Below are 26,849 nucleotides of genomic sequence, written 5' to 3' on the forward strand. Positions count from 1 at the left end.
TACTTATCCACTAGGGGAATTCCCACATGCATTCCCTGGCCCAAGAAGTGATGGTTGTTTTGGTAGGAAAGATTGTGTAGAAACCACTGGAAAGGCCTCTATCACCACCTTAAAGTTATAGTGCATTCTCGCAGGGATTGCAGAGATTTGTGCTTTGACCAAGGACTTGAAAGATGCAGGGGGGGTTACTCTTACCACATCCTGATTCAATTCACCTATTTGGCCTTTGCAGAAGACAGACAGATCTTGGATCTTAGAGAATGACAATAGGATTTTCATGAACTTAATAAAATGGTGAATCAAATTTCAACTGTTGATCCAGGCATGTTTCCTTTGCTGGAGAAAATCAGTACCCCCAACTTAATGTGCAACTTGTGTGGGCTGTGGTCTCTAGTGTTCCACCCAAACCCTAAGGTGGGTGTTTCTGTGAAGGCATTTTGTAGATATGATTAGATAGGCAGTTGATTTTCAGTGAGACAGACTATTCTCCATAACCTGGGTAATTGATCCAATCAGCTGGAAGACTTAAAGAATAGAGCTGAAGGTTCCCTAATGAAGAAAAAGTGTCTTCCTAAGAATAGGAGCATCAGCCCATGACAGTTTGCCCTTCCTTACAGCCTATGGTATGGATTTTCAACTTGCATCATATCTGCGAATTGCTTGCCATCAATCTCTTAACATATATCTCCAACTGGTTCTTTTTCTCTGGTTCAACCCTAACTCATACAGAAATTAATGTGGTGAGTGCTCTTTCCCTGTATGTGTTAATAAATATTATCAGTGCAGTTTGCTTTCAATAGACAAAGCCAGAAATACTTCTTCAGTGTGCTACTTCAGGCCTAAAATTCTTTAATTTTCTGTTATAATCTTGTCCATGGGGACATTTATTCCTTCTTTATTCCATAGGACACCATGCTGCTCAACTAATTTGATGATATTGTGCTAATTGGGCTAGTGAGCACAAAGTAGCAAAAACTCCAGACATTTTCATAAAACACATGCAAAGCATAGGGTAGGAAATAACCCTAACCCCATACCCAAATTTAGAGGCCTTCTACCTTGTGAGGGTTCCATGCATCTCATGGTACATTGACATGTCCCTTCCAAAGTGAAGGATAAGTTGCTTCATGTAGACCCTCCTGCAAAGCAATGGTAGTGGCATAGCATCTAGTGTGTTTCTTTGGATTTTTTAAGGCAACATACACCTCATTTTGGCCTGCTACTCAGACCCATTGATCAAATAACTTGAAAAGCCCTCAGTTTTGAGAGCTCCAGACAAGAGAAACTCTGCAGTTGGTTGAAAGTGCCGAACTGCTCTGCCACTCAGGCTCTATGACCCAGTAGACCCATTTGATTGTGCTTAAAGTGAGTGTGGCAGTGAGGGATGTTCTGTGGAGCCTTTGACAGGACACTACAGGTGACTCACATCACAGACCTTTAGAATTTTGGATTAAATAATGCCAGCTTCTGCAGATAGCTATTCTTTTGAGAAACAACTTGTGGCTTGCTACTGGGCTCTACAGCTGATTACAGACCCCCGTGATACCTATCATAATTTGCTTGTCGTCTGACTCATTAAGATATGTTAGGTGTGATTAGCAACATCTGGTCATCAACTAGAGGTGACATGTGTGAGATTGGGTTTGAGAAGATCTTGAAATCTCAAGAAAGTTGCATGTGTGATTAGCCCAGTTGCCATGGTCTTTACTCCTGCCACATTGTTGCCTCCCTCTCATGGGAAGTTCCCCATTAACTGATGACTGAGGAAGAAAAATTAAGGCTTAATTTACAGATGGTTCTGCACAATATCCTGGCATCAACTGAAAGTAGACAGTCACAGGTCTAGAACCCCAGTCTGGGATGTCTTTGAAGAATAATGGTGAAGGGAACCTCACCCCCCACCCCAATCAAAGGCAGAATTTTAAGTATAATCCCTAGATTTTTTTTTCTTTTCCCTTTTCTTGGGAATAAGATGATCAGAGGTAGGTAGATATCTCAATATGTCACAGTAAGTAGCTAACTGTTTGGCTTGGTGGTCAGAGGCTTTGAAGGAACATGATTAGCAAGTAGGTGGAGTGCCTGGGTGGCTCAGTGAGTTAAAGCCTCTGCCTTCAGCTCAGGTCATGATCTCAGGGTCCTGGGATCAAGCCCCGCATCGGGCTCTCTGCTCAGCAGGGAGCCTGCTTTCTCCTCTTTCTCTGCCTGCCTCTCGCCTACTTGTGACCTCTCTCTCTGTTAAATAAAATCTTTAAAAAAAAAAAAAAGTAGGTAAGTAGGAGATCTAGGAGAACTAGGAGATCTCTATCCAAAACAGTACAGGGTGTTTGATGTTCCATGTGGGAACTCACAAAAAACAAACAAACAAACAAACAACAACAACAACAACAACAACAAAAACACCTGAGCAGAGAAAGATTCTATTTATTTGGTGGGGAAAAAAATGGCTTGTATCATGGATGTTAGTCTGGGTGTCCCCAGATACCACTATTTTTTGATAAGCCATGGTGGTGGGGCTGGAGGTTATGCATGGGCTCAGAAACATGGACTTCTACTTATTAAGACTGATTTGTCTACAGTCAGTGCTAAATATCCAATACCCCAACAAAAAATATCAACACTGAGCTCCTGATTTGTCACCAGTTTCTGGGGAAGCCTGGCAGCCCCTTGGTGACAGGATGATTGTGCTGGACCATATCCATCTTGGAAAAGATGGCATTTTGTTTTCATCAAAATAAATACTTTGCATGTGGATTTGCCTTCTCTGCTTACAATGCTTCTTACAAATCTACCATTTGTGGATTTGCAGAATGCCTTATTCATTATCATGGTATTTTGCAGAACATTGCTTCTGACAAAGCAACTCATTTTATAGGAAATGGGCTTGTGCTCATGGAATTCACTGGTCTTACCATCATCTCCCGTATCCTAAAAGAGCTTATTTGGTGGGATGATGAAATGTCTGTTTGAAGACTCAGTTATACCACCTTCAGGGTAATAAAACTTTGTGAGGCTGGGGTAATGTTCTCCAGGATATGGAATATGCTCTATATTATTGACTAATATATAGTGCTGCTTCTCCTATTCAGCATTGGTTGTCACCTGGCAATGTGTTTCTCACACTAGTAAACAACAGACAATAATACATACATACATAATAAACAAATAAATAAGAAATAAAAGAGAAGAAAAGAAGAAGAAGTGGTTACTATATTGGGGTAATTTATCCTATCAAGAAAATAGCTATCACTTAATTAACTGAATTTAAATAAAAAATAAAGTAAAACAATAACCCCCAAATTGCTATGCATAGAGACCACTAAAATACATATGTATATTTTAGTGGTTTTATATTTATATATTTATAATATTTATATATTTTAGTGTGTGATAAGCTATATGTAGCTATCACACAATTGGCCAGAGTGTATATGGAATGCTGAAGATTAATGGAGACAACTTTTAGTAGTCTTATGTTTGTAATAGAATAGGAAACCATCCCAAACTGAAATGAAAGTCTCTGTCACTCTACTGGCAGGGATCCATGAGCAGTGGAAGCATTTGATGAGGACAAAGTCAAAACAGAATAGGTAGTAGAGGAAGGACACAAGAAATACCAGTGTGACTATGGGACCAGTTATAGAATTTATAGAGTTATGTGTTTTTTTTACTTGTTTCTATATAAATGTATTTGTATATACAATTAATTAAGTAAAACATTTCTTTTCCTCTCTTCTCCTACTTGGTAACAGGTTAATTACTGTAGCAACTTGTCTTTCTATTGACTAATATAAAATTAATAGTGGTTATTAGTGTTTAAGTTGCAAGATATCAAACACAGCAAGAGTATGACTCAGGTAGAAGAGGAATGAATCTCACCTAGAGAAGGATTAAGTATATGTATTCTCTTTTGGAGAGGGTTGGCAGTTTCTGATTGTGTGACAGTTGCATTGTATTCAGTAGGAGCATCCTTTTGCCACCATTTTTATTTGAAAGTTAAGCATGGCTAAAAGAGTTATATATGGATGCTAAGATGAAAGGAGTGAAAAGTCCTGGATTGTGCATTATCAACACAGAAACTACATTTTCTAGAGTCCCTTGTGTGGCTAGATTAGAAGTGGCCAAAAGGGGAACTTGCACAATATTTAGGAGGCAGAAGTGAATCAGTGATCATTGCTTTTGGAAGTTTATAGTGCTCAAATACTGTGATCATCAGTTGTGGAGGTATCTAGATGGTCTCAGCTCCTCTTCACTCTCCTCTGTCCAGCTCCCTTGCTGTCCAGCAGTGGCCCCAGGCCAACCACCAAATGCTTGGCTGTGAACCCACACAGGTGCTAGCTACTCAGAAACAATGACTTCCCATAGATGCCTCCATGAGTTCCTCCTTTGTGATCCTACTTTGGCAGCTAGAAATACTGGTTTCTTGGATTTCCCCACAAGCTCCAAGCTATCAACCCATGCCATCTAGGCAGGCTGACTAGTAACTCTTGCTCTGGCCTTACAAATTTCCCTTGAAGACCTTCACTTAGCGTTTCCTACATAAGTATAAATTCTAATTTCTGTAACACATTTTTTTCTTCCAGTATTACTCATCATGTCTCTGCTTGATTGAATTGAACAATTATCTTCCTTAAGGACGCTGACATTGCAATTGTCTCCTCTCTCTTCTGTATCCTAAATGATCTCCTCTTGAATAGATCATTCCCACCAGGCAAATAAGATACTGTTTTCTTCCATTTAAACAACAAATACTCTTAATTCTACATCCTTTTTTAGCCACCAGTATATTTACTTGTTTCTAGTTACAGTAAAACTCTTTAAGACATTTGTCTATCATCAATGTGTCTAGTTCCTATCCTTTCCTTTCTCTTTGGAATTTATCTCAATCAGGTTTCTCCTTAGCACTTTCTCATGAAATTTATTTCTCAAGTTCCCTGATGGCTCTCCCAATGCTAATTTCAACAGGCAGTTCTAATTCCTCATATTATTTCACCTGTCAATTGATCATTTATTTCTTCTTACAACCCTTTCTTCACTTGGCTAAGGTCTCTCTGTCTGTCACTGTCTTTCTCCTGTAAAGCAGATTGTTTCTTCTCAATCTCTTTTTCTGTTTATTCTTTCCAAATTTTATTGGTGGAGTGTCCCAGGGTTCAGTGGCTGAACATTTTAGTTCCCTTTTTACTTCTACTTTTTAGGTAAGTACATTTACTCTCATGGCCTTATTTAACTTTCTGTGTGCTGATTCTGACAAAATTTAATCCTCTATGTTAGGTCTCAATCCTGGTCTTTCTGGCTTTGTTTGGATGTCTTCATTTGGATGTCTACCAAGAACTTAGTATGTCCAAAACCAAATTCCTAATCTTCCTACCTATCCCCATTCTGTTCCTCCTACAGCCCTCCTTCTTCAATCAATGACCACTTCAGACTTCTAGATGCTTAGACCAAAAACTTGGAGTCACTATGGCTTCTCTCTTTCATAGCCCATCTCAAAGGTGTCAGCAAATCTGCCAATTCTACCTTCAAAATTCATGTAGAATTCAATCTCTTCTCACCACAACTGCCATGGTGGTCCAAATTGCCATCATATCTTTTCTGAACATTTTCCATCAACTCATAATTATAATTATTTTTTCTGGTTCTGCCTTTTCTCTCCTCCTGACCTATTCTTAAGACAGCAGCTGGAGAGAGCCTGTTAAATGTAAGATTCATCATGCGGTTCTTCTGCTCTGGAGTTTTCAGTGGCTTCTTATTTCATTCAGGTTCAGTTCTCAAATCCTTACAAAATCCTTTAATCACTGGAATAGTCTAGTTTTATCTAATTTTCTTTCCTAAAACCTGTCTCATTCCACTCTAGGAACACTGGACTTTGTGTCATTTTTTTGAACATGTTAATGTACTTCTGCCTTAGAGACTTTCATACTTGGGTCCTTTCCTCTAATGCTTTTTCGCAGTCATCAACATGCTTACATTTCAGTCTAAATGTCCCTGAATCAATGAGGTCTACCATAATCATTTTCTTTAATGGTCACCATATTTAAAGAGCAATCTTACCTTCCTTGCATTGCCTAGTCCCTTTCCCTACTGCATGTTTCTACCACAGAATGTGGATGTGTGTCAATGCGTGGGTGTAAAGAATCTGATATATATAGGAAGTAATATATCCAATATGATATAGCCATTATTTATTATCACAGTACATGGTAGTGCTAAGCTCTCTGGGGATTTCTTGCATTCCACACGTACTCTTCCCTGATCCAGGTGTGTAATAGTTATTCTCTTGATAGTCCAGTACATACTAACTGTACTTCTCCTCCTTCTTTTTCTTTTTTGCCTTGAAGTTCTTTGATAGTCAGACAATGTTATGTCTTTTTTTTTTTCTTCTAAAATGTAAGCTCCTCCCTCCTAGAATTGGGGGCAGTGACGAGTTTCCACGAACGTGTCTTAACCTATCCCCTTCAGCTGGAAGTTAGTATTTCCCTTTCTTTCCGATCCCTTGAGGTTGTCTTGTAGGAGACAGAAATCCTTCGCTGTCCGGATCCCTTGGAGTAAGAAGGTAGCGGCGCAGGTGGAGCGTGTGGTCTTTCTCCAGCTCTTGCGAGGTTCCTTAAACCACGTCTGTAGCAAAGACAGCAGTAGTCCTGGTAACAGAAGTTACCCTTCACTGTGGCAATTGGACAAGGAGATGTACTTGAACATTTTCTGTAAATCTTGAGATAAACTGTTTGGAGATTTAACCACCTCTCTGATGGGGGACCAACTCTATGGAAATTGTAAATAAGTTTTATTTATAAACCTGGCACTGTATTCAATAAACATTTCTGCAGGCTTTCATCTCTAAAAACAAAACAAAACAAAACAAAAACCCAAAAACCAAGAAACAAATAAACAAACAAAAACCCCCCAAACCTCCTCTCTTCTCCCAGAGGACATAGTTTTTATTAAATAGACTCTATTTTTGAGAGCAGTTTTAGGTTGACAGCAAAATAGAGAGGGAGATTTCCCATATACTCTCTGCCCCCACACATGCAGAGCCTCCTCCATTATCCACATCAATTTGCTGTAATTGATGAACCCATACTGACACACCATTATTATATAAAGTGCATAGTTTACATTAGGGTTCACTCTTGGTGTTGTACATTCTATAGGTTTTGACAAAAGTATGAGGACATGTAAATACCATTACAGTAGTGTCATTGTACTAAAAATTTTGCGTGTTCCCCCTATTCACCACTCCCTCACTCCCTCAAAATTCCTGGCAACCACTGGTCTTTTTACTATCTCTCTAGTTTTGCCTTTTTAAGAATGTCATATAATTGAAGCCATACAGTATATAGTCTTTTCAGATTGGCTTCTTTCACTTAGTAAGATACATTGAAATATCCTCCATGTCTTCATGACTTGATAGCTCATTTCTTTTTAGGGCTGAACAATATTCCATTGTCTGGATGCACCACAGATTATTTATCCTTTTGCCTATTGAAGGAGCAGAGTTATTCCACATGGTAATACCAGCTTCCAAAACACCACCTGGTACATGGTAGGTGTTCAATTAATGTTTCTTAGCTTCATCAAGCAATTATTCTTTCTGTGAATGGCATCACTCTCAGTAAGTTGTCCAATCTTAGAGTATAGATTGATGCTAAATTTTCAGGAATTTGAGATTCTCTCACCCGTCCTTTCACTCCTACCTTTCAGATCTACCTCTTGACTCTCTCTTGAATTCATCCTTTCCTCTTCATCCCCAGTGTCCATGATATGACTCACTCTTCACCAACTTCTCCCTAAATAGCTCATTAACCTCCTGACTTTTCTTTCTGAAATTTTTGCATAATCCATGCTCCTGAAACACATACCTTATTACATAGATCTCTTGCTCAAAATACCCAGCAGATTAAAGTTTAAACTCATTTCCATGTGTTCCCAGTTTCCAAAGATCTGATCTTTGTAATGGGTATAGCCTCCTGCTCAGCTTCTCTTCTCCTAGACCTCCACCATCTACTCTGTGTGTCCTACATTATTTGGAATACTTAAATCAATGTGAGGCTATTTGTAAAATTCCATCACACGTGTGTGAATCCTAAACTGCTCCCTGCTTTCTTGGAAGTTTCCCCCTGCCTTACTCTTACTGTTTTTGAAGTAATACATTTAATTCCATTATCAGTTCCACGTTTAGGAAATGGATTTCACATGAATCACAGGGGATAATGTGGCACTTTTAAAACTGGGGTTGATGGTGTTGGCTTTTGAATTTCTGCAGAGAGCAGTTGAGTGGTTCTTTCAATAGGTCACATGCTAGAAGTTAAAATCCCTGTAAACTCATGGAAGCTTTGTGGCTGTACAGCACTGCACAAGGGAGGATTAACGATTCTGCAGTGGAATCACATATAGAGACTGGGCTGACCAGTCCTTTAAATGGATCTCTGTTGGATTTATTTATTTTTTTCGTTTTTTTTGTAATTTATTTTTAAATATTTTTATTTTTAATTTTTTAAATTATGTTCATTTAGCCAACATATAATACATCATTAATTTTTGATGTACTGTTCAATAGTTCATTAGTTACATTTAACACCCAGTGTTCAGCACCACACACGCCCTCCTTAATACCCATCACCGGGGTATCCCATTCCCCAACTTCCTTCCCTTTTGTAAACCTCAGTTTGTTTCCTGGAGTCCAGAGTCCCCTGTGGTTTGTCTCCCTCTCTAATTTCTTCCCATTCAGTTTTCTCTCCCTTCCCCTGTGGTCCTCTGCACTATTTCTTATGTTCCACATATGAGTGAAACCATACAATAATTGTTTTTCTCTGCCAGACTTATTTCACTTAGCATAACCCTCTCCAGTTCCATCCATGTCGATGAAAATGGTGGGTATTCATCCTTTCTGATGGCTGAGTAATATTCCATTGTATGTATGTACCACATCTTTATCCATTCATCTGTTGAAGGGCATCTTGGCTCCTTCCATGATTTGGCTATTGTAGACATTGCTACTGTGAACATTGGGGTGCATGTGCCCCTTCTTTTCATTATGTCTATATCTTTGGGGTAAATACCTCATAGTGCAATTGCTGGGTTGTTTTTCAGGTCTTGAGGAACCTCCAAACTGTTTCCCAGAGTGGCTATACCAACTTTCATTCCTATCAACAGTGTAAGAGTGTTCCCTTTTCTCCACATTCTCTCCACAACTTGTTTCTTGTTAATTTTTGCCATTCTAACTGGTATAGGGTGGTATCTCATTATGATTTTGATTTGTATTTCCCTGATGCCGAGTGATGTGGAGCACTTTTTCATTTGTGTGTTGGCTATTTGTATGTCTTCTTTGGAGAAGTGTCTGTTCACGTCTTCTGCCCATTTACTGACTGGATTATTTGTTTTTTGGGTGTTGAGTTTGAGAAGTTCTTTAAAGATCTTGGCTACTAGCCCTTTATCCATAATGTCTGCTCTAAAACACTTGTATCATTCACCTTCCATTTTTATAATACCCATGATCCTAATGTCAGATTTTTATTTTTGTTTAAGTGAAGTAGGAAAAAAAACTTTTTGACAAAATAGTTAAAAGGATGGAGACATGGAATTCATTCTGTGAAAAGAAGAGTGGGTTTTTCAGATTCTGTGAGTGCCCACTTTGCTTTGAACATTGTGTGCTCTCTTTCTCTCACACACATACACGTGCCTATGCACACACACTTATCATTAAATCTAAGAAGATCTCGAATAATGTTAAGAGCTAAATGTATGAGGTAATGCACAGTGAAGGAAAGAATGTCAGCCTATCTTCTGAATAGACAGGGTAATCTTTTTTTCCTTTTTTCTTTTTCTGTAATAGTTGCAAAGTCTAGTAACTAACGGATCTGATGTAATGAGATACAGCTGAGCTTTGGGAAATTTCATCAACCATTTGATTTCAAGTGATTTCATTTTGTCCTTAACTCGCAGCATTGGGCTTTGATATTGAAATTGGAATAGAACATTGAATCAGATATTTTTCCTTCTAGTACTTGCCATTTCAAAGAACTTTACATTATTATTGCGTTCCCAAAAAGCAGGTAGGATTAATATCCTTATAAAGTGCTTTGGTTTTCTATTGTTAGAGTATGAGAAATCCTAAAATGATAAATGACTTGGACGTTAGCATAGAACAAATCAGGGCCAGAACAGCGTTTAACGTTCAGATTTATTAGTTTCCAGGATTATAGTCACTCAACTGATCTATTTTCTTCTTCAGTTTCCTGGGGTATTACACTTTTGGTTCTGAGTGGTTGAAGTTAAAGTCTGATGAGGCCATTTTATCCAGAGAAAAATTTTGAGTGCTAATCCCTGTTACAACTCTTACTTTCCAATAATGCTAACGTTTCTGGTTAAAATTAATTTCATTACTGTTAGGGGACTGTTTTGGATGACTTCTTAACCTTAGGGTTTCTTTACTTTTTATTTTTAGAAAGATTTTATTTATTTATTTGTCAGAGAGAGAGCATAGCAGGGGGGAGTGGCAGGCAGAAGAGAAGCAGGCTTCCTGCTGAGTGAGAAGTCCGAGGCGGCACTCGATCCCAGGACCATAGGATCATGACTGGAGCTGAAGGCAGATGCTCAACCTAGTGAACCACCCAGGTACCCCTTTAGGATTTTTTTTTTAAATAAATGTTGTGTATTCAGATGGAAAAGAACATGCTCCAGAGATGGCACCTTCCATGGACATGAAATTGACAGAATGTTGAAGGTCATATTCTTCTCAGCAGCAACTTTTTACTTAAATAGGCAAGGCAGTGAATTCCTTTTACAAAGAAGACACGAAGCCACTGAATGGATCCCTTATTCCTATATTCCTACTCCTGTGGCACCATGGGTGGGGGGAGAGGTGGAGGGAGAGGGAGAGAGAGAATCCCAAGTAGACACCCCATTCAGTGTAGAACCTGATGTGGGGCTCAATCTGACCTGAGCATGACCTGAGCTGAAATCAAGAGTTGGGTGCTTAACTGACTGAACCTCCCTCAAGAGTTGATAAGAGTTTTATGTTCATTCCTGATTGTTTAAAGAAAATTGAAATCTCAAGAACTATAAAGTCAGTATTTTGTTCCATTTGCTTCAAGAGCCAACTATTTTACACACATCCAATTCCTGCTGAATAGAAAAGCAACATCTGGTTTTGATAGCTGTCCTCTGTGGAAAGCAAAGAAATAGAATCAATCTATTGCTCCTTAGGAATCATGTCACTGGGGAAGCCTTCCAGGATTCTTCCAGTCTGAGCTAGATATTCCTTCCATAGCACCTCATGCTGACTTCTGCTGCACTTGACACACGGTTTAGTAATTGTCTGTGAGCTTGTCTGTCTCTTTCACTGGTCTGACAGATCTGCGGGAGCAGGAGTTGTGTTTTCATGTTTGTAGCCATCTGCCTAATACTTTGTCTATAATAGAAATTTAATAAGTGTTTATTCAAATAAAATAAAGGTGTGTTAAAACCTGTTTGGAAACTCCTGGAAAGATAATGCTTTATTTCCTTACTCTTTTTTTTTTGGGGTGGGGGCGTTATTTCCCTATCCTAACTATGCCTAATTTATACTGTTTCTATTGAATACCTACTTTATGTAGGCATATATCTACCTACCAAGCATATTTGTATAGTAGACATTTAACATGTGTTGTTAATTGAATTATAGTGGAATAGGTTCTTCAGATGTATTAAAGAATTGGAAATAGTTTAGTCAGTTTAGGCTACACTATGCTGTAGAAAAAACAAGCCTTTAAATGTTGGCGACTTAACACACAAAAATTTATTTCTCAGTCATGCAAAATGCACCACGGATCTGATAATTCTGTAGAGCAACCTCCTTTTCAAATGGTGACTCCAAGGTCCAGGCATGTAATGTCTCGCAGCTCTGCCATCTAAAACATGAGGCTTCCAGGTCCCCATCGCAGGAAAAGAGAGCCTTGCACTGGTTCCCAAATACTTTGGTCTAGACACACCTTACTTCTGCTCACAGTCTTCTGGCCAGGACGAGTGACCTGCAAGGGAACAGGGAAATGTAGAAGACAACAGCAGGAAATACTGCTGCCGTGAGAGATACCATGAGAGAAATACCGTGAGAGAGAGAGCAAAGTAGGATCCAGTGACTGATAGTCACATTTAGTGTTCAGTCTTACGTGTCCATTTAAAAAAAAATGGAAATTAGTTACTATTATTTTTTTTAAATGGCAACACATTATTTCAAAGAGCGTTCATGACCTAAAGATCACAGAATTGACCCACTCCTTTTTTTTTTTTTTTTTTTAAACAGGAAGGAAGCCGAACAGGGTGCAGTTGAATCCCACCGTGTGGGCCATGGATCTTGAAGGATGTGAAGGTAGGAGTAAGTGTAGGTCCTGAAGGAGGAGCAGGGAGAGGATGGGCTGGGACAGGCTGAGCATCAGCGGCTGTTCCAACAATGGCAGAATCAGGTGGGAGGCAACACGGCCGGTAGCCCAGAGCACACAGCCCGGAAGCAGCTTAATCTCGCGGGATCTCGGGAGTTCCCGCTGGGAATGAGCAGGAGGGTGCTGGCATGAGAAACAACCTGGTGCCGTGGGTGTTGGAAGGCGCCCTTCTCAGACTGGTCTGGAAGGAATGTGGCACATACAACCTCTCACGCAAACCCCACTCGTCGTGGCCGCCTTGCTCTCTCACTTCGAGACACAGTGCAAACCGCTGCGCCCGAGGCCGGAAAGGCGCGTGGAAGTGATGGTGGCCCAAATGCTGAGCGGGGGAGGTATGCCTGAGGCAGGAACTGCAGAGCGAACTGCGCATGCGTCGCCCAGAAAGCTATGGCCTTCCGGGAGCTGGGAAGGGTCCCGCCACCGCTGAGGGCCCTGGGCGGTCTGGGTCTTAAGACCGCAGCAGCCTCAAAGCTCCACTCCACTGCACATCCGTGGTACCAGTTGTTTCTCCAGGCAGCTGTAAGGTGTCTAAAATTCATCTCAGGAGACCATTCCTGCCTGTTCCTTGAACCTTTCCCTAGAACCTCATGTCTAAGAGCATTACTCTTTCTGACCCAGCTCATCTCTTAGCACCCTGTGATGGGGGAGGATGGCTTCTGCACGCAGTCCCCTTCATCAGGGGATTGAACGAGGGAATTGTCAGTGAGAGGCGGCCGTCTGCAATATAAAAACAGGTATGGCTTGGCTCATTTTGGAACTGGACATTCGGAAAGGCAGGAGCATGTAATGTGCAGTATGGTGACCATAGGGAATAATACTGTATCGCCCACCCGAATGTCTCTAGGAGAATGGATCTTGAAAGTTTTCATCACAGGGAAAAAAAGATTTGTAACTCTGTCGTTTGTAACTATTTGTAACTATGATGGTTGTTAACTGGACTTGCGGTGGCGGTCATTCAGCGATATATACAAATAACGAGTCATTGCATTGTCCACCTGAAACTAATATAATGTTATGTGGATTATACCTCGTTATAAAGCATACGTGTTATAATTGATAGAATCCAATTAGTTGCCCTTTAATTGTCAGTTGTTTTTAATACTCCTTTAATTGATAGTATCCAAATTAGTAGTTTTTTAAAAAATGAGTTAACAAATGAAAGACATATCAGTTAGAATGATTTTCAGCTCAAAAGCTTTTCTTTAGTCATAATATCAAGAAATCGGTACCTGTTATTCTTACTAGTTGGGAGCCTCCTGATGAGGTCTCTGTCCAAGCAGAGATGTGTGACCTCTCTTCTGATTTTAAAGTCCAGGGGCATTTGGGTAAAGAGAGGATTGCCCGTCCATGGACAACTGTGGTCAATATAATTTGGCCACTGCTTCTCACCTCGAGAAAGGTGACCTGCCCTCCTTTTTTGTACTCGAGAAAATTGCCAGTGAAAACTTCTAATCGTAGCTTTAGCTTTCTCATTTGAAGTGCTGAGAAGTGAAGTTCCTCAACTCTTGAGTAGAGGTATTAAAGTAGTACACAGAAAGCTCTTATGATAGAGTGCAAGATACAAAGACCAAAAAACTTCTAAGCTCTAACTCTTTATTGTTGTATCTTATATCAATTATCTGATAGACCTCTAATAGCCTAAGCCTTCGTATATCATGCTTTTGCAGACACAGGTTCCTAAATCTAGATGTTCGCAGTTAAAGGAAGCCTTGTAGCACAGCAAATGGCCAAGAAAGTACCCTCCTTAGCCTGTTTTTGTATTGTCAGGGCTCTCAAGACGTCATGGGGAAGCACAGGTATTTGTCAAGACATTTAATTTCCAAGATCACAGGCTGAACTTCATTTCTCAAGTCCCAGCATCTCTGTGGGGTCATGGCACCAAAATGGGAACAGTGACGGCAGTTAGGAAAGGGTATGCCATTTCCATCCCCTTTTCTCCCTTCTGTACTGCAGTCAGTGAAGGAGATGGCAGATGAAACTGTCTTGAGTCACCTTGTGGAGGAACTGTAGGCAGTAGTCTCTAGCTCCCTGTCAGACTGTGATGTTAATGAGAAATAAACTTCTGATGTATAAGACTGAGATTTCAGGGCTAATTGATCACAGCATAGTACAGGCTAGCCTGCTAATTCAGACATGATGTATGCATATTGGACATGCAGATGCACAAAATTCGAGAAGTAAAAGGCCTGCCAATCTCCTTTGTCAGAGGCAAACACTAATACTGGTTTCTTATCTGTCTTTCAGAGATAAGTTATGTGCTACTAACAAAAACAGTATAATTATGGTAATGGTAGCAAACAGTGATATCTTGGTGTAACAGTGGACCCTGAAAGTTATTCATTAGACCCAATGGAAAGAGATCTATGTCCGCAATATATGTGTGTGTGGGGAGGGGAGGTTTTGCTCCACTCAGTCATTAAGGGATCCCAACCGCAAGAGGCCCTACAATCTTTAATATGTGTCTTTGAGACGAACCTGGCCAGTAGTATCTGCTTGGCAAAAGGGTGAAGAGCATAAAGGATGGCATGTGATAGGCTTTTATAGGCCAGGTCTGCCAGTCATCAACCAGATTCAGTCATAGCCCCACATCTTAGTGCAAAAGAGGTTGGCAGTTATAGTTGAGTGTGCAGATAGAAATAGAGGAACTGTGTTTGGTGATCAGAGAGCAGTCTTTGCCTTATGTGTTAATTCATACAACAGTTCTGTGATCGAGGGGGCTACTCTTATGCCCATTTTACAAATTTAAACTGAGGAACTGAAAAGTTAATATACTAAAGATCAGCTAGTAAGTGGCAGAACCTAGGAATGTCTGGCACCAGTGCTGGGCTTAACCACTGTAATATGTCCTTACTTTATACAAAGTGTTATACAAAGTGTTATACACACTGTTGTCTATTTTGCTACTCTTTTTTCCATTAAGGATATTTAGTTGAGATTATTCAATGCTAGTACATATAAGGCTGTTTATTTCTTTTTGATAGCTAATATTATTCTATTACATAAATGAGTCATAATTTAAATATAGCTATAATGATTGTTTCCATTTTTTCCCCATTTCAAGCAGTGTTGCAGTGAATATCTTCAAAAGTTTGTGTTTGCACACATGTGCATGTATATGAAGAAGAATAATTTCTAGAAGTAAAATTGCTCAGCTAAAATTATATATATATACATATATATATTTACTCTTACACGTCTTCAGTTTTTTTTTTTTTTTTTTAAGATTTTATTTATTTATTTGAGGGAGAGAGCACATAGCAGAGGCGAGGAGCAGAGGGAGCAGGAAAAGCAGGTTCCCCACTGAGCAGGGAGCCCGGCATGGAACTCCATCCCAGGATCCTTGAGATCCTGACCTGAGCCAAGGGCAGATGCTTAACTGACTGACTGAGTCATCCATGCACCCCTTCAAATATTTTTTAAACAAAAAGTACAATTTACATTTCCATCAACAAAGTATGAAAGTTGATATTTCTCTGTAATTAGATGGTACAAAAGTTTTCTACTTTTTGCTATTTGCTAAATTATAAGTAAAAATGGTATTTGATAATATTTGTTAAGAGTACAATGGATGAAAATGAACAGATTCTTCAGATTAAGGATCAGCAGAACACTCTTCTAGGAGAAAAGGAGATAGTGATAGGAATAGTATGGTTTAGCCAACACTGAGTTATTTTGTGGTATATTGTAACAACATCTCATTTTTAGAGAAAACAATTTTAAGAGAAATGTCAGTAATTTTTCTATGAAAATGATTAAACCACCCAATAATTTAAAATTGTCTGTCACTTTGGGAATGGCAGCATCCCTTAGTGCCTAAAGAACTTTTCAGAAGGCAAATTGCCCTAAATGCATTTTCATTGCGCACAAAGTGCTTTTCCTCTTTGCTGTGTGCCTGAACTTAATACAGGTAGAATTCTCTTTATGATATGCAATGAGGTATCATGAAGCCACGTAATATTTCCTGCTGCAAAGGAACTGGGATGTTGTGAGATTAAAGAGTGCCTCTTCCTGTGCCAGTACTTTTTTTAAAAAAAAACCAACATAACATTTACTGAGTTTTACCATGTCAAAGAAGCTTGTGCTTGGTTCTGTGGTGGATACAAAGATAAGCAGGCACGCCATGACTGATGTCCAAATTAAGTTCACCACCTAATATAATCTTAAACATATAACACAGAATGTGATAAATACTGCAAAAAATGCATAGACGTATAAGTAGCATATAAGTAGCAATACAGCACTTCTTCTGTATTGTGTTCTTTGATTATTTGTCATTATTTGCTTTTGAAGGAATCCCAGCATTAAAAAGTCTTTGGTAATAGTATAAGAAAAATTCAACATTAATTTTTAGCAAAAGGATCATTTAAATTTCATTATAGGATGGAAAATTATTGAAATCTGAATATCTTTAGTTTTTAATGATACTTTGATTTCTGGAATAGATATCAAGAATAAAACAGGATCATTTAATTAGATCATCTTTAGATTTTTATATATGCATATATCACATTTTTTATTGAAGTACAGTTGACATACAGTATGCTGTTAGTTTCAGATGTACATCATGGCAGTTTGATATTTTTATATGTAATGAAATGATCCCCACAGTAAGTATAGTTACTTTCTGTCACTCTACAAAGTTACTGTAATATTATTCACTGTATTCCCTATGCTGTACATTATATTCCTTATTTATTTTATAACTGAAAGTTTGCACCTCTTAATCCCTTTCTTCTAGTTCACCCATCCCTATAAGCCCTCCCCACTCTGATAACCAGCAGTTTGTTTCCTGTATCTGTGAATCTCTTTTTCTTTTATTTTGTTCTTTTGTTTTTTTTTTAGAGTCCACATATGAGTGATATCATATGATATTTGTCTTTCTCTGTGTGACATATTTCACCTAGCATAATACCCTCTAGGTTCATCCATCTTGCTGCAAATGGCAAGATTTCTTTGTTTTTTTTTACAGCTGAATAATATTCCATGTGTGTATGTATGTGTATATGTTTTTGTATTTTCCTATATTTGCATGTGTACACATATATGCATATGCACTTATATTTGCATATATGTATATATTGTATGTATTACATATATGTATATATTTGCATATATGTGTATATTGTATATATTACATATATGCACATATGTGCATATACACATATGTGCATATATACATATGTGTTTTTATCCATTTATTTATGAATGGACACTTAGGTTTCTTACAAATCTTGACTGTATATAATGCTGTGATGAACATAGGGCTGCATATGTGTCTTTAAATTGGTGGTTTTGTTTTCTTCAGATAAATACCTAGAGGTGGAATTGTCAGATCATTGTCGTGAGTGTGTGTATATATATATATATATATAAAACATATATATATTTTATTTTATTTTTTTCCAATTTATTTATTTTCAGAAAAACAGTATTCATTATTTTTTCACCACACCCAGTGCTCCATGCAAGCCGTGCCCTCTATAATACCCACCACCTGGTACCCCAACCCCCCCCCCCCCCCCGCCACTTCAAACCCCTCAGATTGTTTTTCAGAGTCCATAGTCTCTCATGGTTCACCTCCCCTTCCAATTTACCCAAAAGCACAGACCCTCCCCAATGTCCATAACCCTACCCCCCTTCTCCCAACCCCCCTCCCCCCAGCAACCCACAGTTTGTTTCCCCGAGATTAAGAGTCACTTATGGTTTGTCTCCATCCCTATCCCATCTTGTTTCATGGATTCTTCTCCTACCCACTTAAGCCCCCATGTTGCATCACCACTTCCTCATATCAGGGAGATCAAGCGGAGAAAAACATATATATATTTTAAAGATTTTATTTATATGAGAGAGAGAGAGGGAGCTTGAGCAGGGGGAGGGGCAGAGGGAGAGGAGGAGGCAGACTCGCTGCTGAGTTACATAACAATGATTATTGTTAAGAGGCTGTGGGCATAATGGGTAAATCCTGTGAGTTAGTGCCAGAGGGCCCGCATTTGAATCCCAGTTCTACCGCCTATTAGCTGGTATTATGAGGATTACAGATAATCCATGAAAAATGCTTAAAATGGTACTTACTCAGTTTAACCGTTATTCTTAATCAGAAATTGGTGTAGAAGTTGGCTTACTTCTGGAGAAGAATTTTGATGCTTTCTTGTTTCTATACTTAGGAAAAGTTTAAGATGGATAGGATACATTTTCTTCCCTCTTGGGGAATTCTGTTTTCATTTGCCAATTCATTTGGTCCTCCAACTCTCCTTTGATAGAATAATAATTATACTGATTTCATAAATGTGAAATTCTACTCAGAGCAATTAAAAAAGTATCTGAACCAAAATGCAAAACCAGGTTTCCCTACTCTAAAGCCGAAATCAGGATTCAAACATGCCGATATAGTAAAAGAAAAGATTTGTTTAAAAATATATGCCTTTTTAGTCACAAAATTTGTTCTTACACTTCCACATTCGTTAATTCATGGACATTTTTCTTTATCATTCTTTAATACAAAATGTGCTTTAATTATATAAGTTCAGTTTGTGGAAAGGTCTTAACTATGGCTTCGAAGAAAGAAAGTAAAAACAGTACTACCCTGGGCGCCTGGGTGGCTCAGTGGGTTAAAGCCTCTGCCTTCGGCTCAGGTCATGGTCCCAGGGTCCTGGGATCGAACCCCACATCGGGCTCTCTGCTTGGCAGGGAGCCTGCTTCCTCCTCTCTCTCTGCCTGCCTCTCTGCCTACTTGTGATCTCTGTGTAAAATAAATAAATAAAATCTTAAAAACAAAAACAAAAACACAACCCAAAAACCAGTACTACCCATCTGACCCACTTCTAAAGATTTTATTTATTTATTTGACAGAGACAGATCACAAGTAGGCAGAGAGGCAGGCAGAGAGAGAGAGAGAGGAGGAAGCAGGCTCCCTGCTGAGCAGAGAGCCCGACGTGGGACTCGATCCCAGGACCCTGAGATCATGACCTGAGCCGAAGGCAGCGGCTTAACCCACTGAGCCACCCAGGCGCCCTGACCCACTTCTAAAAAAAATCTTCTTTTTTTGGATCTTTCCCACCCTCTCTATCCCTATTCCTACTCATTGTAACCCATGTAATACCTGACTTGGGTTACTACAACAGCCTAAAAAATGATCTCTTCATCTCTAATCTTGTCCTCCTTAGAGCACTCTTTCACTGCGACCAGAGTGGTATATTGCCAATATTAAACACATTTCCCCTTCTACCCAAGTTAGAGCTCATTAGGGTAGCTTCAAGGCTCTCCCCGCTTACAGTCTCTTACCTATCCAGCCTGGAATCTCACTAGAATGCTCAAGCAATAACAAATGCTCAGAGTTCTCTTGAGCACTCAAAAATGCCTTTTCATCCTTGTGAATTTGACCTCTCATTGCTCTACTACTTTCTTTTTTCCCTAGTAATAAGCACTGTGCTTCATATACTGGAGGTTTTCAGTAGATGTGTTTCCTGAAAGAATAAACAAATGTTTCTGCTCTTCTTTTTAAAAAATATTTTAAGGAAGCAGTTTTTACTGTGGAAAACCTTGAGAAGTTTAGTTACACAGCAGGAGTCTTGGCTTTTAGTTCTGATTCTGTCCTTGGCTCATTGTGGGAGCCTGGACATGTGTCTGCAGGTTTGGGCATATAAGTGTCTGAGCAGGTTTTGGGATTGAGACAGCTCACTGTTGGGGTAAAATTAGGAAGCACTGAAAAGGCAGGAAAGCTTTGCACATTATTTATTTCAAGTCTTACAACTACCAGTGGAGTAGGAATTAATATTCTCATAATACCAATGGAGAATGGTGACACAAATAAGGTAAATGGTGTCCAAAGGGAAGAAGAAAAATGCTTCTGATTCAGGGGCTCTGAGGAAGGAAGAGGAGAAAAGCCAAAAGTGAGGCCATCTTCTTTCCTGAATCTGTCCACAATTGAATCTCTGGGAAGGAGGCAAAGGGTAGGGAGGGCTGGAGAGATTTGCAGAATCAGGAACGGGTTGCGGGTGAGGCGGCTTCCTCGTTTCTCAGGGTATGGCCTGGGGAGACTGCACTTTCTTTAATGAAGTTGAACATTTGGTATATTCAGTGTGCAAGGCTACCCGCTGAGGTTGTTTTGAGATGTCTGAAGAAGAGGTGTAGGCCAGTCAGTTTGTGGTAGCACTTCTAGTTCCCATGGTATATGTGTGTCATCTGGGGAGCTGATGTTTCTCATGGCACTTGTGGGGGATATCCAAATGCTAAGAGGACTGCAAGAGGCCTAGAGTCAGTACAAGGAGGCTGCAGTCTGTGGTAAGTCTGTAGGAAGGTCCCCCCTTTCAACACTGGGTGCCGGTTGGAAACAAGCAGGACCAAGCTCACTTCAGCAGGGTGTAGAGCCAGCTGCGGCAAAGCTAGGCCAGATCACATTATTGCCAAAGCCTCTCTGCCTCTACTCTCTAAGAACTTAGAAGGTCCTTGGTGAGGAGGTCATCAGAAGGAAGAAGGAAAAAGATGTAATTTACTGAGCCTGAATCCTCAAGCACCTGAGATGATACCTGAAAAGCATTGGCTAAAACTGGAAGAAACTGAGTAATAATCATTGATGAGTGAAGGATGGTTGTTTCTCTTCAGTGGACTCAAAAGCAAGATGAGGTTCCTTGCAGAAAAAGTTACCTTTTTTTTTTTTTTTTTCACATCTGAATTGTGGCATGTGTCATCGATATATTTTAAATAATTCATTCAGTCATTCAGCAACTACTTATTGGTCATTTGCTATATATAGGGATTCTCTCATAACTCTTGCTGATGTTTCAAAGCCCTTTTGAAACAACTATTTCTGTGACCATATGCTCTCTTAGAGACTCATGGAGGCCCTCTAAAGCCCAGCTTCTGAAACCAAACTCTACATTTTCTTACAGCAGAGGTTCCTTACTCTTCATAATTCCCCCTTTAGTATTGTTTTCCTGGGGATTTCCTTATTGTTATTATTATTTTATTATTATTATTGTTGTTTTTAAAGATTTTATTTATTTATTTGAGAGTGAGAGAGAGCCTGTAAGCAGGGGTAGAGGCAGAGGGAGAGGGAGAAGCAGACTCCCTGCTGAGCTAGCCAGGAGCCTGATACAGGGTTCTGATCCTAGTACCTCCTCCTGGAGGTCACTACTTGAGCGGAAGGCAGAAGCATAACCATCTGAGCCTCCCAGGCACCCCTGGATTCCATTATTATTTTTTAAGCAATAGTTTACACAGAAGGTATGGTAGGCTTATGTATGTAAATGTATATGATATAGATTTGAAAAGTTATTAAATCATAAACACACTGATTCCCTTGCATTAGCTCTGTGGTGACCCCACCTTCTTTCTAGGATGTTAAGGGTAAAACAGTGGATGGGAATTTTTGATATAATAACTCAAAGCTGGAAAAGGAAAAGCTGCTGCTTTGGTAGAATAAGGTTAAAGAGGTATGTCAGCAGGAGGTTATCTTTCCTGCTCCAGGATTGCTTGGTTGTTTTTCGGATATCCTACTTGAAGGTCAGACCACCATGGAGAATAAGAAGCATCATTTCTGCCTAAGCAGTGAAAGAACCATACAGAGAAAGGACTGATTGAAATCCCTCTCAGAGGCCAACTAGAAGAGAACAAAGGACTAGGATTGGGGTGTGGGAGTGAGAGGTTAAAAGGAGAGTTGATTGGACGACTGCCTTCGGCTCAGGGCGTGATCCTGGAGTCCCGGGATCGAGTCCCACATTGGGCTCCCAGCTCCATGGGGAGTCTGTTTCGCTCTCTGACCTTCTCCTCGCTCATGCTCTCTCTCACTGTCTCTCTCTCTCAAATAAATAAATGAAATCTTTTAAAAAAAAAAAAAGGAGAGAATGATAATGAGGAGCAGGAGAGAGTTCCTGGAGGGGTCTGGAAGAGAGTCTCTTCTGGTCAGGAAGGATTCTCATGCTGTCCTCCAGGAGACCAGGAATGGGGCCCCATGCCATTAGTGAGACTGTGACTTCTTTGTAGGAAACCTCCTAGATCCTTGCCTGCTTTGTAGCCGTTGTATTGTTTGAACCTGCAGTATGTAACTAACTGGACATTAGTTAAGATTCTGCATATGTGCTTCATGACCTAAATAGGCGGTAGATGTTCTTTTCTTCTTCTCCCTAGCTCATATCCAGACTCCCTCAGGTGGAAGGAAGCATGGTGAAAAGACCTGCAAGGAGCCCTGATAGACTGTAGTAGCCAGAGCATGTTGTTTGCCGACTGTGCCACAGTTCCCTTCCACAGTAAGAGGGTTCGTGTCCAGGTAATGCTCTCAGGAGTAGCAGAAGAGAAACAACCACAGCATGGTTTTAAATTCAATTCAAGAAATTGGCTTCCTCCTCTCCCATCTTCCTCTCTCTTATGTTAAGCATTTGTAGTTGCTTCAGGCTTCAAAATTGTCATTTCATCAAATTATACTTTCATATATTGTTATAGAATACATAACAATATATTGCCATGCCAAAGCTATTTTGTTGTTATAGAAGTTAGGGATATAGAAAGAAAAAAACAATAGAATAAAATAAAATCATCTGAAACATTTCAATTCCAACTTTTTTTTTTTTTTTTACATGAGATGATGGAACATTGAGGCAAATTCTTTTCTTTCATATCAGTAGAAAATATAATTTTCCTAGGGCAGTTTTTCCATTCCTTGATTGTGGGATCTATAGTGAATGCTGTAACCTAGTCCTGCAAAAATACTGTGACAAAAAATCTGAACACATAGAGATTTTGGGGAAACAGAGCACTTTCTATTAAAGACCTGCTGCTGACCTCTGCTTTGATATTCTTTCAGGTGTCATTGTAGGTGGAAGGTGGGGGTTTGAGAGTCTTAATTCAGTCTTTTTCTGAAATAGACACTACCTGTGCATAGTCCCTACTGTCTTCCAACTGCCATGGGTCTCCTGTTGTGTTTCCCCTTTCTTTCTTTCATTTCTTTCATTTCTCCTTTGATTAATATCATCTTTCAGTAGTGAATCATTTTAGAACGGTCACTGTTGTAACTACCATCAAGCTTAAGAGAGAACCTTGTCAGCTATCCCAGAATCTCCTTGGTGAGGCCCATCCCAGTTATAAACACTCCCTTTTGTCAGAATAGCTATTATCCTGACTTTTATAGTAATAATGTCCTCACTTTTTTCTTTTTTACCACTCAAGAGTGCATCTTTATACACAGTATTGTAGCCTTTTTCATTAAAAAATGATGTCTTTAGATTCTTTCATCTACAGTTTCTCTCCACTCCTATCTACCTCATCCCTTTCTTTAGCTTAACATTTTCTTGTTGAAGGACCTAGATAATTTGAACTGTCAGGTTTCCTATTGTCTAGATTTTGCTAACTATATATTCTTAGCTAAGTTGACATGTTCTGTTCTCCTTTCTAATTCCTAAAAATTGGCTAGAGGATTCAGAGGGTTGGTCATTCTCATGTTTGACATTTTAGCAAGTCAATAGAAGGCACATATGTCTTGTCTCTTTTTGTTGGCAGACATTGATACTTGCTATATAAATCCATTAATTCATTGGGTGGAGGGTGGTCACAAATGGTGATAGCCTATTATTTAAAAAAATTATTATCTTAGGGCGCCTGGGTGGCTCAGTGGGTTAAGCCGCTGCCTTCGGCTCAGGTCATGGTCTCAGGGTCCAGGGATCGAGTCCTGCGTCGGGCTCTCTGCTCAGTGGGGAGCGTGCTTCCTCCTCTCTCTCTCTCTCTACCTGCCTCTCTGCCTACTTGTGATTTCTGTCTGTCAAATAAATAAATAAGATCTTAAAAAAAATTATTATCTTAAACATTTTGTATTTGGTTATCCTGTGGTCTAGTCATATAGGAAAGACAGAATAAAACTTGTTTCTTTCTCTTTATTTACCATCCTTTTAAGATGATAATTTAGTTTTTAGTAATTGAAGTATTAATGAATGGATTTATATATATCCATGGGAATTGTTTTCCTTATCGAAGCCAAATTGTCCCATCTTTGGCCAGTGGAGACCTCATAAAGTTGTCTACTCTGTCCTTTTGACAGGTCTGATAGTTTTTGCTTCTTTTTAACAAGGTATTTCAAGATCATTTTGTACATGTCCTGCCCCAGGCATGGAATCAACCATTTGTCCAAGAAGCCTCAGTTCTTTTTTAATAGGAAATGGCAACTCAAAACCATAGTCTTATTGCTAATAATGCTTTCTAACTTCAGAGTGCTCCTTCTTCCACTGCTTTCGAACAGTGTTTGAAACCTGGTGGCTTTCCTTCTTCACTTTCCTCTGGACATTCACTTTCCTTCATCTCTGTCTTCCTTGTTCTGTGAAATTCTTTTTTTTTTTTTTTAAAGATTTTATTTATTTATTTGACAGAGAGAGAGAGGTCACAAGTAGGCAGAGAGGCAGGCAGAGAGAGACCCCACTGAGCAGAGAGCCCAATACAGGGCTCAATCCCAGGACCCTGAAATTATGACCTGAGTGGAAGGCAGAGGCTTAACCACTGAACTATCCAGGTGCCCCTGTTCTGTGAAATTCTAATTCAATTACCACTAGTTTGTTTTCCTTAAAATTTTCTTTTTAGCATGAGGGTCTATTTCAGAAAAAAAGCCTATCTAGACTGCTCTGTTTCCTTCAGTCCTAGATGCCATTTCCTTTTACTCTCCTACCATAGTATTTGACAAAATCCTTCCAGTTTCAGGTGCTGTTTTAAAATTTACCTGTGATTTCTGTGAGCATATGTTTGCTATTATTGGCATTTCTTTTTTTTTTTTAAGGATTTTATTTATTTATTTGACAGACAGAGATCACAAGTAGGCAGAGAGGCAGGCAGAGAGACAGAGGAGGAAGCAGGTTCCCTGCTGAGCAGAGAACCCAATGCGGGGCTCAATCCCAGGACCCTGGGATCATGACCTGAACCAAACACAGAGGCTTTAACCCTCTGAGCCACCCAAGTGCCCCTATTATTGGCATTTCTTGTGTTCGGGACCATTAGACATCACTTTGCTTTCTTCTGTACAAATATTGCTACCTTGGAAATTTTGTCGTGGTTGGTGATTTTGTCCTCACTGTCTTGCAATTGACTGTTTGTGGGGATGTCTTATCACTTAGTTTGTTGAAATGCTGTGTCTGAATTTTTTTCCCCTGCTCTTTCTTTCTTTCTTTTTTGTTTTTTTTTAAAGATTTTATTTATTTGCCAGAGAGAGAGAGAGAGAGAGAGCGAGAGCAAGCAAGTACACACAAGTAGGCAGAGAGGCAGGCAGAAGCAGCAAGAGAAGCAGGTTCCCTGCCGAACAAGGAACCCAATGCGGGACTTGATCCCATGACCCCAGGATCATGACCTGAGCCGAAGGCAGCGGCTTAACCCAATGAGCCACCCAGGCGTCCATCCCCTGCTCTCTTTTCAAGTGAAGATTAAAAGAGATTAAAACATTTTGTGACTACCATCTTGCCAGAATATTTCTTTTCTGGTGGAGTGAGATTAGGAAGAGAAATAGTGGTCTTAATTTTGCTTCTTTGCTTCTAGGCATTTTAGATCTTTTGCTTGAGTTCAGTAGTTTTATGAATAGTATAACTAGTGTCCAATTGGTGTATAATCATAGCATGAATGGTAAGATGATTACTGGAAAATAGTTTTTTTTTAAATTACAGGATCACCATCAACCATACTAATGTTATATGTCATTCTTTCATTTCATTTTCCTTTTAAAAAAAGATTTTATTATTTGAGAAAGAGGGGAGAAATGTAGATAGATAGATAGATAGATTGTGTGTGTGTGTGTGAGAGAAAGAGAGTGAGAGAGAGAGAGCGAGCGTGAGTGAGCAGGGGGAGGGGCAGAGGAAGAGGCAGAGAATCCCAAGTATATTCTGTGCTGAGCATGGAATCTGACCCGGGGTCAGATCTCATGACCCTGAGATCATGATGTTGCAGGATTGCAAGGTTTTTGTCTCAAGGAGTCAATGAATCTTGTTGACAGAAGGGTGAAGTGAAGTGAAAGTTAAATGAAGGTGAGAATGAAAGGAAGGAAAAAGAGCTCTCTAGAGTGAGAGGGGTCCTAAATGGGTTGCCACTGATTGGGTTGTCCCCAAGAACTTTTATGGTCCCTCTCCTGTAGAAAACTGACCAGGAAACTTAGTAAATTTCATGTCAATAACAGGTGGATTCATAAAGATGAGAGTATCCTGTCTATAATTAGAACCAACATCTTGGATTTGTTACTTTCCCTTCTCTTTTTGTAAATATGAGAATATCCTGTCTATATCTAGAACCAAAAGTGTTCTTGTAAGTATTGTGAGAACAAACAAGGTTTTTCCTTCTTTCTGGCTAATATCTATTTTTCCACATCTGGAAATGTGAGCCTCTCCATGAGCCTCATTAAGGAGCCCCAACCTGTGTTTTCCTACCTAATCTCACCTGTCCCTTACTCAATGACCTGAGCCCAAATCAAGAGTCATATGCTTAACC

This window comes from Neovison vison, chromosome 5, assembly GCF_020171115.1.
Source record: "Neovison vison isolate M4711 chromosome 5, ASM_NN_V1, whole genome shotgun sequence".
NCBI lineage: Eukaryota > Metazoa > Chordata > Mammalia > Carnivora > Mustelidae > Neogale > Neogale vison.